Here is a 13,776-nt window from a genome sequence, read left to right as displayed (position 1 = left end):
CTTTCAGCGGGAACAACATTTCAAGTAATACCTGTCGTTCTGTGTATTTTTCTGGCATTTTTATGTCGAGATTATGGAGACGCGCGTTGTTTCTGAATCTCTTCATAATATAATAAGAGAATAGTCTCTCTTGAACAATGTACAGATGATAGCTGGATAATAAATTTTGACATTACCGTTCGAGAGACCTTGAGATGTAAGGTCAGCCAACCAGTTCGAAAGATTTTCTTTTTCCTCGCATGTTGACTCATTTCCTTTATCAAGTACGAATAAATGTCTTGATTATTTTGAATGGCTGATGATGATACAGAAATGATAATAGCATGAAAAGACCACCGACCTTCGACCACAACGCCCTCATCCGACGAATGGGCTGTCATCACCATTGTCACATTACAGAGAAGTGGAATTTAATCCCGAGCGTTTGCATGAAGTATGAAAACATGCACCGAACCGTGCTTTATAAATTTGGTAAATCTAATGAAAATTTGTTCTTACACGTGGCCATCGAGTCTAAGGTGTGTTTATAACACATTGTTTACGGAGACAAGATGTCGCAGATCATTCCCTAAGTGTCGGAATGGATACACTCAGCATCTACTGAGATGCCGACAGTGATCCCTGTTATTGAAGAAATATAATTCTCTTACTGAAATATATCTGAAACAGTTTATCTCCGAGAGTTAATGTTTACATCAGTTGTGAACTCAAAGCTCTTTCTTTAGTTGTGCATTTACTGACAACTGCTTGTCAGAAAAATGTAGTGCTTTGTAGGCTTTCACTCAACAGAAGGAAGAGTAGTATGTAATGTCCCGTCGACATCGAGGTCATTAGAGACGGAGCACAACCTCTTAGTACGGAAAGGAATCGGAAGTGCCCTTTCAAAGGAACCATCCCGGTATTTGCCTGAAGCGATTTAGGGAAATCATAGAAAATCTAAATCAAGATGATCGGAGCGGAACTGAACCGTCGTCCTCCCTAAAGCGAGTCTAGTGTGCTAATCACTGCACTACCTTGCTCGGTGTGAGTTAACAGGTATACATCTCACATTTGAAGTTCCTCCTGTAACTGCTCTGGGCTTTTTCAGATATCTGTTGTGTGTGAAATCTTGTGGTACTTAACTGCTAAGGTCATCAGTCCCTAAGGAAACTGCTTAACCTAAATTATCCTAAGGACAAACACACACACCCATGCCCGAGGGAGGACTCGAACCTCCGCCGGGATCAGCCGCACAGTCCATGACTGCAGCCCCCACAGACCGCTCGGCTAATCGCGCGCGGCAGATATCTGTTGTTTCTCTGATGTTGTCTATTTGTATAGACTACCGAGCTGGAAACCAAATATTATTTATTTTTTTGCGATTCCTCTTTCCTGCTTCTAAGCTTTTAATACTTCACGATACCGTCGTGGCTGGTAATAAATGTGTTGTGATGCTGATCTCAGGACTTTTTCTAAATCGGATTAGTTGATTGTTTACGAGAGAGTGGTCTGCTAGCGCAGACTTCTCAGTATACTCCAGTCGTCAGTAGCTTTAGTGTTCCTTTCACCATGTGTTGTCACTTCTCTCCACACTTCCAATGTGCACTAGCAACAAATGGAACACTGCAGAAGCCTGCGCTGTCCAGAGGGTCCCTTTATCTCTCGGACACCCGAGTACCTGTCCGTCATTCTTTCGGCGAGTTGAGTTGCCTGGCGTATTTCTCTATCGATGTGTATGTTCAGCAGATTACTTCGCGTTTACTGTACATAGAGACTTTCAGACCTCGCCCAACTAATCACCGTGCTTTTATTCACTGCGACTTCTCCGTACACATTCTGCAAATACCAACGAATATCTGCGGTGTTCCGGTATTGCGCCGAGAGACACTCAGTGACAGTTCTTTTCTTAGAAGGCACCTCAGGTTTGAAGGCTACGTATAGTGCCGGCTCCTATCGGAACCCCATGAAACTGTAGGGGCTGAAGCGAGAGTATTCCACAGTGTCCCACAAGAAACTCCTCATTTACTCAACCGAAACTGACCGATAAAAAATTTGATCATTACTTGCTGAACGAGCCTAGTACGCCTATAGACACACGTGGAGTAGATTGCGGAGTACAAATGTAAGTAGAGCTGTAGAAGATGGAACGTTAAATTCACTTCAGTTTACAACATACACTGAAGCGCCAAAAGAATACGGCGCTGATGTCGGCAACGACCATATAAGACATAAAGTGTCTGGTGTAGTTGTTAGATCGGTTACTGCTGCTTCAATGGCTGGTTATCAAAATTTAAATGAGTTTGAATGTCGTATTATAGTCAGCGAGCTAGCGATGAGACACATCTTCTCCGAGGTAGCGAAGTGGAGATTTTTCCGTAGGACCATTTCACGAGTGTACCGTGAATATCAGGAATCCGGTAAAACATCAAATCTCCGACATCGCTGCGGCCGAGAAAAGATCCTGCAAGAATGGCACCAAGAACGACTAAAGAGAACCGTTGAACGTGACAGAAGTGATACCTTTCTGCAAATTTCTGCAGATTTTAATGCTGGGCCATCAATAAGTGTCAGCGCGTGAACTATTCAGTGAAACGTGATCGATATGGGTTTTCGGAGCCGAAGGCCCACTCGTGTACCCTTGATGACTGCACGACACAAATCTTTATGCCTCGCCTGGGCCAATCAACACCGACATTGGACTGTTGATGAGGGGAAACATGTTGTCTCGGACGAATTTCGTTTCAGATTGTATCGAGGGGATGGGCGTTTACGAGTAAGAAGACAACCTCATAAACCCATGGACCCAGCATGTCAGCAGGGGCCTGTTCACGCTGGTGGAGGCTCTGCAATTGCGTGGGGTGTGTTCAGTTGGAGTGATATGGGACCCCTGATACGTCTAGAAACGATTCTGACAGGTTATGCGCCCTGTCTGATCACCTGCAACCATTCATGTTCACTGTGCATTCTGAAGAACTTGGGCATTTCCGGCAGGACAATGCGACACCCCACACGTCCAGAATTGCTACAGAGTGGCTCCAGGAGCACTCTTCTGAATTTAAACACTTCCGCTGGCCACCAAACTTCACAGACATGAACATTATTTAGTATATCTGGGGTGCCTTGCAACAGCCTGTTCAGAAGAGATCTCCACCCCCTCGTACTCTAACGGATTTATGGATAACCCTCCAGGATTCATTGTGTCAATTCCCTCCAGCACTACTTCAGACATTAGTCGAGTCCACGCCACGTCCTGTTGCAGCAGTTCTGCGTGCTCGCGGGGGCCCTACACGATATTAGGCAGGTGTATCAGTTTCTTTGGCTCTTCGGTGTAATTGTTTACCTATTTATGAATGAAAACGTACTTTGTCAGTATAGCTTATCGTACTAATGAGTCGTAGATTTGCTCGTATCAGTAGAAACTGCTCTGTTCCTGATCGCCTCTTCATCCACAATAATAGCCTTGAAAGACCACCGCCGCAGTTAGCCTGTAAGGTTCCGACGCCTGGCTACGCTCCTGGCTGGAGAAGACAGTCTGGCCTGAACGACAAAGCCAACGGCAGGCGCTTTCCCGTCGGACACAGGCGGCACGCGGCCGTCCTCAGATGCCGGCACGATTACGCATGCGGAATGCGCTCGCCGTGCCCGCCTGAATGTGAATAGCGCGCGTTTCGCCAGCATCTTCCGCCGCCACGGTTGTCCGGCCGCGGCTGTGGGTCACGCGGCTGCGCAACAGGCAGGCCGCGGCTAATTGTTGCGTCAGCTCGGCTACCCGCGTGCCCGTTCCCTCCCGTGACGTATCGGTCGCGCGTGTCCGAGCCGTGGCTCGTTCCAAATAAGGGGCTGATTCATAGGTCGCACTGAAACTGACCAGTGTCCCCACCTCGTTACTAGCAATTGCACGTCACCTGCTACTGTGCTGGATCTGAAAATGACTGTCGCTTGTATCTGAAACCTGTGACTGACATGTGGTTAAATAATAGAAAACTAAAGTACTGTTATGTCAGTCTTGACTACAATAAAACTTGATCACCAGTTTTACCTGACTAGCAATCATCCTCAGACCACCCTTATTGAAGAATCAAAACCTAAGTACAACGCTGGCCACAACACCATCGTTACTAACAAGGGAACCTCCCCATCGCACCCCCCTCAGATTTAGTTATAAGTTGGCACAGTGGATAGGCCTTGAAAAACTGAACACAGATCAATCGAGAAAACAGGAAGAAGTTGTGTGGAACTATGAAAAAAATAAGCAAAGTATACAAACTGAGTATTGCATGTGCAAGATATGCAACATCAAGGAGAATCTGAGATCAGGAGTGCCGTGGTCCCGTGGTTAGCGAGAGTAGCTTCCCTCGACTGAAAATTTTACTTTCTTTACTTTCGCAAAGTTATGATCCGTCTGTTCGTTCATTGACGTCTGTTCACTGTAATAAGTTTAGTGTCTGTGTTTTGGGACCGCACCGCAAAACCGTGCGATTAGTAGACGAAAGGACGTGCCTCTCCAATGGGAACCGAAAACATTTGATCGCAAGGTCATAGGTCAACCGATTCCTCCACAGGAAAACACGTATGATATATTCTATACAACACTGGTGACGGCATGTGCGTCACATGACAGGAATATGTTGTCGACCCAACTAACTTGTACACTTAGCGAATTGGTAAAAGCATTCTTCTACCTTGCCCGATTTAGGTATTCTTGTGGATATAATAATCACTCCCAAAAAAGTGATGAAAACATAAGAGTTTGTCACATAAACTGAAAATAAAAAATTAAACTTTCCACGCGGGGGAAGACTTGAACCTAGGACCTCTCGTTCCGCAGCTCCTCTCGCTAACCACGGGACCACGGCAATCCTTAACTCTCATTGTCCTTGATGTTGCCTATGTTCGCATGGACTACTCAGTCTGTATATTTTACTTATTTTTCATAGTTCCACACAACCTCTTCCTGTTTTCTCGATTGATCTGTGTTCAGTTTTTCAAGGCCTATCCACTGTGCCAACTTATAACTAAATCTGAGGGGGGTGCGATGGGGAGGTTTCCTTGTAAGTGTAACTCACAATGGTTCAAATGGCTCTGAGCACTATGGGACTTAACATATGAGGTCATCAGTCCCCTAGAACTTAGAACTACTTAAACCTAACCAACCTAAGGACATCACGCACATCCATGACCGAGGCAGGATTCGAACCTGCGACCGTAGCAGTCGCGCGGTTCCGGACTAAAGCGCCTAGAACCGCTCGGCCACCGGGTCCGGCTGTAACTCAAATCACGGTTGCTAAAGAATAGGTACCTAACTACTACGCTGCACACGACATCATCAGTACTAAGTATATCTCGGCAATATTAAAAGGTTGGTTAAAGCATGACTCTTGCCGTATAAACCGCTTAAATAATGTAAGTTGCTGTATCAAATGGTTCAAATGGCTCTGAGCACTAAGGGACTTAACTTCTGAGGTCATCAGTCCCCTAGAACTTAAAACTACTTAAACCTAACTAACCCAAGGACATCACACACATCTATGCCTGAGGCAGGATTCGAACCTCGAACCGTAGCGGTCGCGCGGTTCCAGACTGTAGCGCCTAGAACCGCTAGGCCACTGCGGCCTGCTAAGCTGCTGTATCATCTTCACCAGAGATTGTCAGGTAGCTATTACAAATGGTATGTCAGTTCCTTATAGTCGGTTAAGTAAGAGCGTGGTCGAGATTACACGCAAATGATGAAAGGTATCGACTTAGTTCTTTCACAGCCCAATAGGGGGAACCTTTGTGCTCCATGCAATGTCCATAAAGTATTATTTTACTTTGAATTCTTGACTGAGATACTCAAGAAGAGACATGACTGCAGCTTACGGCCGGCCGATGTGACCGAGCGGTTCTAGGAGCTTCAGTCTGGAACCGCGCGACCGCTACGGTCGCAGGTTCCATTCCTGCCTCGGGCATGGATGTGTGTGATGTCCTTAGGTTAGCTAGGTTTAAGTAGTTCTAAGTTCTTGGGGACTGATGACCTCAGATGTTAAATCCCATAGTGCTCAGAGCCATTTGAACCATTTATTTTGCAGCTTACGCGTCGCTTTTTGAGGCTGTGTTTCTCTGTACGCACCCCAAAGGCCCGAAAATGACTCAAGTCGTGGCGCCTAAACATATTGGGAAGTCAAAATGATTTGTGCAAAAGTAAGTAACACGCTATAAATTGGTTTTAAAAAACATGGATGAGTTTGAAGAACATTGGTCAATCAGTAAAGTGACTCCAAAAACGGAAAAAATTATTATTAACCATTTTTGGGAAACCCATTCTCAACAATGCGTCAAGTGCAACCAAAATTCGCTTTGAAACAGCTGTTAACGTAAACTTGACGCATTGGGGGGGGGGGGGGGGTCTCCTCCATCTGAGTACGCGGAAAACTTGGTTGCAAGCATGCCTAGGAGATGCAGAGCAATTATCGACGCATTGGGTGACTCGATCTATTATTAATAGTAATTATATTTTTCTTTTGTTCATATATGGTGTATGTATAGATTCTAGTTTGTTGTCAAATACACTTTTCTACTCACTAACCTGATCACAATATTCAATAACAGACTGTATCTTGATTTCCTAACGCAATCATTGACGTAGCTTAACGGAAACAATCATCATCATTTAAGACTGATTATGCCTTTCAGCGTTCAGTCTGGAGCATAGCCCCCCTTATAAAATTCCTCCATGATCCCCTATTCAGTGGTAACATTGGTGCCTCTTCTGATGTTAAACCTATTACTTCAAAATCATTCTTAACCGAATCCAGGTACCTTCTCCGTGGTCTGCCCCGACTCCTCCTACCCTCTACTGCTGAACCCATGAGTCTCTTGGGTAACCTTGCTTCTCCCATGCGTGTAGCATGACCCCACCATCTAAGCCTGTTCGCCCTGACTGCTACATCTATAGAGTTCATTCCCAGTTTTTCTTTCAAATGAAAGCGAGACGGATGTAAAAAAAGTAAGTAAACTGTATAGTATTTCAAAAGAAATCGCCACTGTGAGACAAGCCGGTCAGTTCCTTCATGGAACAATGTTTGCTGTTGCCTATGGAACCATGTTTGTAACCAGGCGTGCCCCACTTCGTTTGAAGCAATTCGACGGCCACAAATGTCTTTCTGCAGGGCTCCAAAAACATGGATGTCTCACTAGCAGACATTGCGACTGTATGGAAGATGTGTAAAGACTTCCCAGCAGGGCTTCCGTAGCATAACCGAAACTACAGCTACGGAAGAGTCATGTTAACCCTTTTCTTTGTCTGGAGGGCACTGCTGCTCAATGAGTTTCTGGAACAATTAACGGACAGCAGTACGTGAACATTTTGGAAAAATTGAAGCCCGTCATTAAGTCAGAACGCTCAGGAATGTTCATGGACGGCATTATACTGTTGGAGGATAATGCCCTCTCAAGTGTTTCCAAGAGTGTTTCGACTGCGCTGCAGAAGTTCCGCTGGGAAGCCCTTCCACATTCTGCATACAATCTCGATCTCTCCCTGTGCGATTTCACTATTTTTGGAGCCCTGAAAACACATTCGTGGCCGTCTGTCCGAACAGATGCATGGGGACTAACATGGTCCCGTAGGCAAACGCAAACACTTTTTTATGAGGGCATTGACGGTCTTGTCACACAGTGGATAGAAGTATTAACAGTTGCGGCGATTCCCTTTCAAATAATGAACAGTTTACATACTTTTTTGCATCTGTCTCGATTTCATTTAACTGATCCCCTATACTTATGCAGCGATACCTTACACACCTTGATCTTTGTTGCGTTTTAAGTCTGATCCTTGTGTTGTTATGTTCTTGAGACCGAAGAGTGAATTTACGCAGTTGTTCGTGAAAATCAATAATCCAGTGCACACGAAACCCCTATTGTGGTAAAGTCTCGGTTTCCCTCTGCTACTTCTACCCCACCATCGACAATCAAATTAACAGTTCCTTGATGCGTCGGGATATGTTCAGTCAGCATATCCCGTTTTTTGATTAGATTGTATCATAAATTTATTTTCTCCACGAATCGAATTAGGTTCTCTTCATGAGCAACCCGATTTACAAGCTACATCTACATCTACACGATTACTCTACAATTCACAGTTAAGTGCCCGGCCGAGGGTTCACCATACCACTTCCAAACTATTTCTCTACCTTTCCACTCTCGAACAACTCGCGGGTAAAACGAGCGCATTCATCTTTCCGTGCGAGCTCTGATTTCTCTTATTTTATTATGATGATCAATTTCACCCTATGTAGCTGGACGCTAACAAAATATTTTCGCACTCCGAGCAGAAAATTGCTGATTGAAATTTCTTGAGAAGGTTCTACAGCAACTAACAACGTATTTGTTTTTATGATTTTCATTCCAATTTGCGCATCATACCCCTTATTTCGCGATAATATAAAACGAGCTGTACTTCTTCGAACTTTGTCGATATCCTCCGTGAATATCGTCTGATGTGAGTCCCAGACCAAACAGCAATACTCCAGAAGAGGGCGGGCAAGCGTTGTGTAAGCAGTTTCTTTAGTAGACCACTTGCATTTTCTAAGTGTTCAGACAACAAATCGCAGCCTTTGCTTTACTTTCCCCACAACATTATCTATGTGATTATTCCAATTTATTTTATTCGTAGTATTCAGCTGAATGTGTAGCCTTTAGATTTGTGTGATTTATTGTGTAACAGAAATTTGCGAATGTTTTTAGAATTCACTTGGATAACTTTACACTCTTAGGGATTTAGAATCAATTGCCGCTCTTCGCACTATAAAGATATCTTGCGTAAATCATTTTGCAATTGGTTTTGACCTCCTGATGACTTCAAAAGACGGTAAATGACAGCATCATATGCAAATAATCTAAGAGAGCTGTTCAGATCTTCTCCTGAATCGTTTATGTAGATCAGGAACAGCAGAGGACCTGTAATACTTCCTTGGGAAACGCCATTCATTTTTTTGCAGCACCGTGTTTCAAAACTTTCTATAGTCTTCTTGTCCGTGCTGTTTATGGTCGATGCTTCATTTCTATATAACATGTTACACTGGAGGGTGCTCCAGAATGTTGTCATCAAGGTAGAAAAAACCGCAATTATTTTTGCCTTTTTTTAGTCCAAAGCAGAGAGTTCAGCGAGAAGACCCAATGTCAAAACAGCAAACCCTGTATCCGTTTTTACTTCCTGTACTTACTATGTTCCCGGACAACTATGAATTGATGTGTAAAGTATCTTATGCTTTAAGAAAATCAGAAGAGAAAGTACTGTACACTTTACGAGAGGAGTAAACCGATAAACTTTCGTGAAATATATTTGTAGCATTTGTAAAATACTGGCCAAAAGCAAGAGATAAAACAAATATCACGGGAAAGGTGGGTCATTATACAGTGCGCTCTCACTACGGAACTTCGAAGTAGCCTACCATAATAACGTGTGGCTGTTATTATGGCAGGCTGAGTAACTTATATTGAACGCTGCACCACACTTCAAAGTGACATAGATATGACACTATTATCCAACATAGCCATCAAACCTCTATAAACAACGGTCGTAACGTTCTACAAATCGTCGACTTCCTCGACGATAGAAATCAGCTGTTTCATAACGAAACTGTTAGAGAACCGCTGTCTGTGCGCCCTAATAGCCGGAAAATCTGCAAGTGCTGCAATTGAGTTGCTTGACTGCCTGGACGCTTTCGACTGCCATTGGTATCGGTAGCCTTCTTCAGCATCTCGCACGACTGTACGCCCTTGGTCAAATTGTCGACACCATTCCACGACGGCTGGACGGGACGTTGTGTTTGCTTCATATGCCACCAGAATTTCAGATGCGTCTGTGTCCAGTTGAGATGTTTTGTTCACAATAATTGTAGTATCCCGCGTACTTTTACTCTGTATTACGTTTGCAGCTGCCACGCCATTGCACTACCACGCTGTCACACACCTTTTATCTGTACCGCAGAAGAACTGTGTCTTCATGGAATCCATAACATGTACTCTCTTCTGACAGTGCGCCATCTTGTGGCACAACGATTTTAGCGTAGTGCGACATGCGTAACTTACTTTTTGGAGCCCCCTTGTACATTCCTAAGCGGTGTATTACATCACTACTATTCAACAAGCACATGGTGTCATGTCTTTAATTATGAAGTCCGATCATGCGGAAAATATTTTATTGTACAATGTCCGTCTTCATTGCAATGTCCACAACTCACAATTACTTCTGACCATTATTGCATACTAGGCCACGTCTACATTTTAACAGCGTACCTCGCCTATCAGTCTTAAAATAGGACACCCTTTTCGGAGAGAAGCATACTTGTACACTGCAAGTGTTCGTGTTCCGTTGTTTTTTGGAAAGATCAACATAACATGGTGTGGCTGCAACCATTTCCCTCAGAGCGTTTGCCCGCAAAGAATTATAATCTCGTACACATTTACAGTCTTTTTAATGAGGAAAGTAGTTGCTACACAGACATGACAAAACGTTGCTGATCAGTCTTCTGCCAGATGCAAGAAGTCGTCTCTCTCTTGTCTCATAAAACTATTTTGATTAAAAGAAATATGAAAACACATTTTTTACGGTATCAGGAAGACAAACATATTGAACTTGACGTAATGTTACTTGTAGTACATTTCAAAAAGTTAGTTTGCAATTGCCACAAATAAACACAAGCACCATATTTCATTAATTTTTTTGACAGCCTCACAAACATAACTGATAATTTGTACCTCAATTTAGGTGTCTTATACTACGTATTTAAATGCCACAAAAGATACCAGTGGTTGAATACCGACTTTTTTGTCGGAGCTCTGTTATCTTTCTACTCATGTCATGCTTGAGAACGGCAGATGCTTCTAATGGCATTGTCGCAGTCATAATCACTAACTCGACGAATGGGATTATTAGTATCACATTCACTCCATGTACTGTCTGATCAATGTTAAATATTATTGTTGGATGTGAGGTCCGCCAGTTATGCAAAACACCGTTTTTCTCAGTACCCTAACATGTTTCGGCACCACTGTGCCATCATCAGTGGGTTTTCGTTTTTATTTATTCTGCAATGTGAACATTTTTGTTAAACGATTATAACATTATGCGCATTTTTAGTTCAAACAACAGATCGCTTCTTTTTGTAAATACCTTTACATTTCGTGTGCATGAATTTTCTGGATCACTTTTGTGTTAATTACTACAGGTAGCTTGTCATCTGCAACCAAACAATGTTGATGAGAAAGTTTTTTTGCTGGGAGTTAACCTATCTTCTAGCATGAAATTTAGTTTTTCGCGACGTTTTCGTGCCTATTTTCGTATTTTCTTACGTTTTCGTGTGGCAAGCACTTCCATTTTCCGCATCATGCCGAGATGCTGTGATGTTTATTCCACAAATAACGTATTAAAACACTTTTCCCTATGCCAGAACACAGTGTGATTGTGGTTTCTTGTGTGTCCCAGCCCAGTCGGTGTTCATTTGTTCACCAGAGAGTTCGGCGCCAAATCTGAATTTTGTTTGCATTTTATCTTTGTGTGTGTGCTGCTGCGTGTGCGTGTCCGTGTGTGTAGATTTTATCTGTTTGTACTGTGTTTATTTGTAAAGTTCCTTTAATGTGTTAAATAGTGTGCCCTTGCAGAGTGTAGTGTATTCGTTTAACACCTGTTTTCCTTCTGCTATTGCCGTCTGTATATGGAAGTTTCCCTCAATGGTCAGTTTGCTGTATCGAATACTAAAACCCAGCCACAGCCTATACAGCAAATTGACCACTGAGAAAAACTTCCATATACAAGACGATGGAAAGGAGGGCGGCGTGGGAAGGGTGGGGGAGGAGGGGCAGATAACCATCGGCAGTTGCTCACCTCTGCAATTTCGCGTGGTATTCATGTCGGTCTGCCCAGTAATGGCAACATGTGTAGCCCAATCATGGGTTCTGTGGCTACTGCATGGATTACCGTTCAAACGTGACTGATAATATAGCTGTTGGACAGAGCTACAACTTGAGCAGTTTTTAGGGTTCTATGCCTTGGCGATAAACAAGGTATAGTGAAGACACTGAATTGACACTCGGGAGGAACAAGATTTCAACCCTAGTCCAACAATCCTGATTTAGGACTTCGATGGTTTTCCTTATTTTACTTTGTGTGTTCATGTGTATTATTATGTCGTGTCATTTTTCTTCATATTTGCTTCTTGCATACATTCTATATTAACTAGACAATTAAGAGAATATTGATTACTGTTGTTGTTGTTGTGGTCTTCTGTCCTGAGACTGGTTTGATGCAGCTCTCCATGCTACTCTATCCTGTGCAAGCTTCTTCATTTCCCAGTACGTACTGCAACCTACATCCTTCTGAATCTGCTTAGTGTATTCATCTCTTGGTCTCCCTCTACGATTTTTACCCTCCACGCTGCCCTCCAATACTAAATTGGTGATCCCTTGATGCCTCACAACATGTCCTACCAACCGATCCCTTCTTCTGGTCAAGTTGTGCCACAAACTTCTCTTCTCCCCAATCCTATTCAATACTTCCTCATTAGTTATGTGATCTACCCATCTAATCTTCAGCATTCTTCTGTAGCACCACATTTCGAAAGCTTCTATTCTCTTCTTGTCCAAACTATTTATCGTCCATGTTTCACTTCCATACATGACTACACTCCATACAAATACTTTCACAAATGAATTTCTAACACTTAAATCTATACTCGAGGTTAACAAATTTCTCTTCTTCAGAAACGCTTTCCTTCCCATTGCCAGTCTACGTTTTATATCCTCTCTACTTCGACCATCATCAGTTATTTTGCTCCCCAAATAGCAAAACTCCTTTACTACTTTAAGTGTCTCATTTCCTAATCTAATTCCCTCAGCATCATCCGACTTAATCCGACTACATTCTATTATCCTCGTTTTGCTTTTGTTGATGTTCATCTTATAACCTCCTTTCAAGACATTATCCATTCCGTTCAACTGCTCTTCCAAGTCATGTATCGTGTCTGACAGAATTACAATGTCATCGGCAAACCTCAAAGTTTTTATTTCTTCTCCATGTATTTTAATACCTACTCCGAATTTTTCTTTTGGTTCCTTCACTGCTTGCTCAACATACAGATTGAATAACATCGGGGAGAGCCTACAACCCTGTCTCACTCCCTTCCCAACCACTGCTTCCCTTTCATGTCCCTCGACTCTTATAACTGCCATCTGGTTTCTGTACAAATTGTAAATAGCCTTTCGCTCCCTGTATTTTACCCCTGCCACCTTCAGAATTTGAAGGAGAGTATTCCAATTTACTTAAAATGTCCACTATTTAAGGACTGGTGAGTGTTGTTACTCAACATGACAACCACAACGCTCAAGAATATTATCTGTGGTGGCATGTGGGATCCATATTTGTGGTCCACAAATTCTGACAGAGAAAGTGCGTGTGATTATCGATACCCAGAACCATTGAGCCATGTCAGATACTGAAATATCTAATGCTTCCGTAGTTTATCATATCAGAGTTGTCTTTTATTCATGAGTACACAGAATGTATCGGATTTTTTAAGTGCTCGAAAAGCACAATACAAATCTCGTTGATTTGCTATGCAGGGAGAGAGAGCCAGGTAGCGTTATTCTGTATTGTTCAGTCGCTCTGCCGATTGGTTCGATAGGTAGGTGCTCCAAGCGGTGGAATTACCACAACCGAACCCACATGCAATTCCGTAAGCCAATCGGTAGTGAGTCGGTACAGCTACCGAGGAAACGAAGTGAGCCTGTGCCATGTTGCTGCTTGTCCTAGCGCCAGCCAAT

Source organism: Schistocerca piceifrons, chromosome 1 (genome assembly GCF_021461385.2).
Source record: "Schistocerca piceifrons isolate TAMUIC-IGC-003096 chromosome 1, iqSchPice1.1, whole genome shotgun sequence".
NCBI lineage: Eukaryota > Metazoa > Arthropoda > Insecta > Orthoptera > Acrididae > Schistocerca > Schistocerca piceifrons.
The sequence above is the reverse complement of the archived record's forward strand: the minus strand, read 5'-3'. Positions refer to the sequence as shown.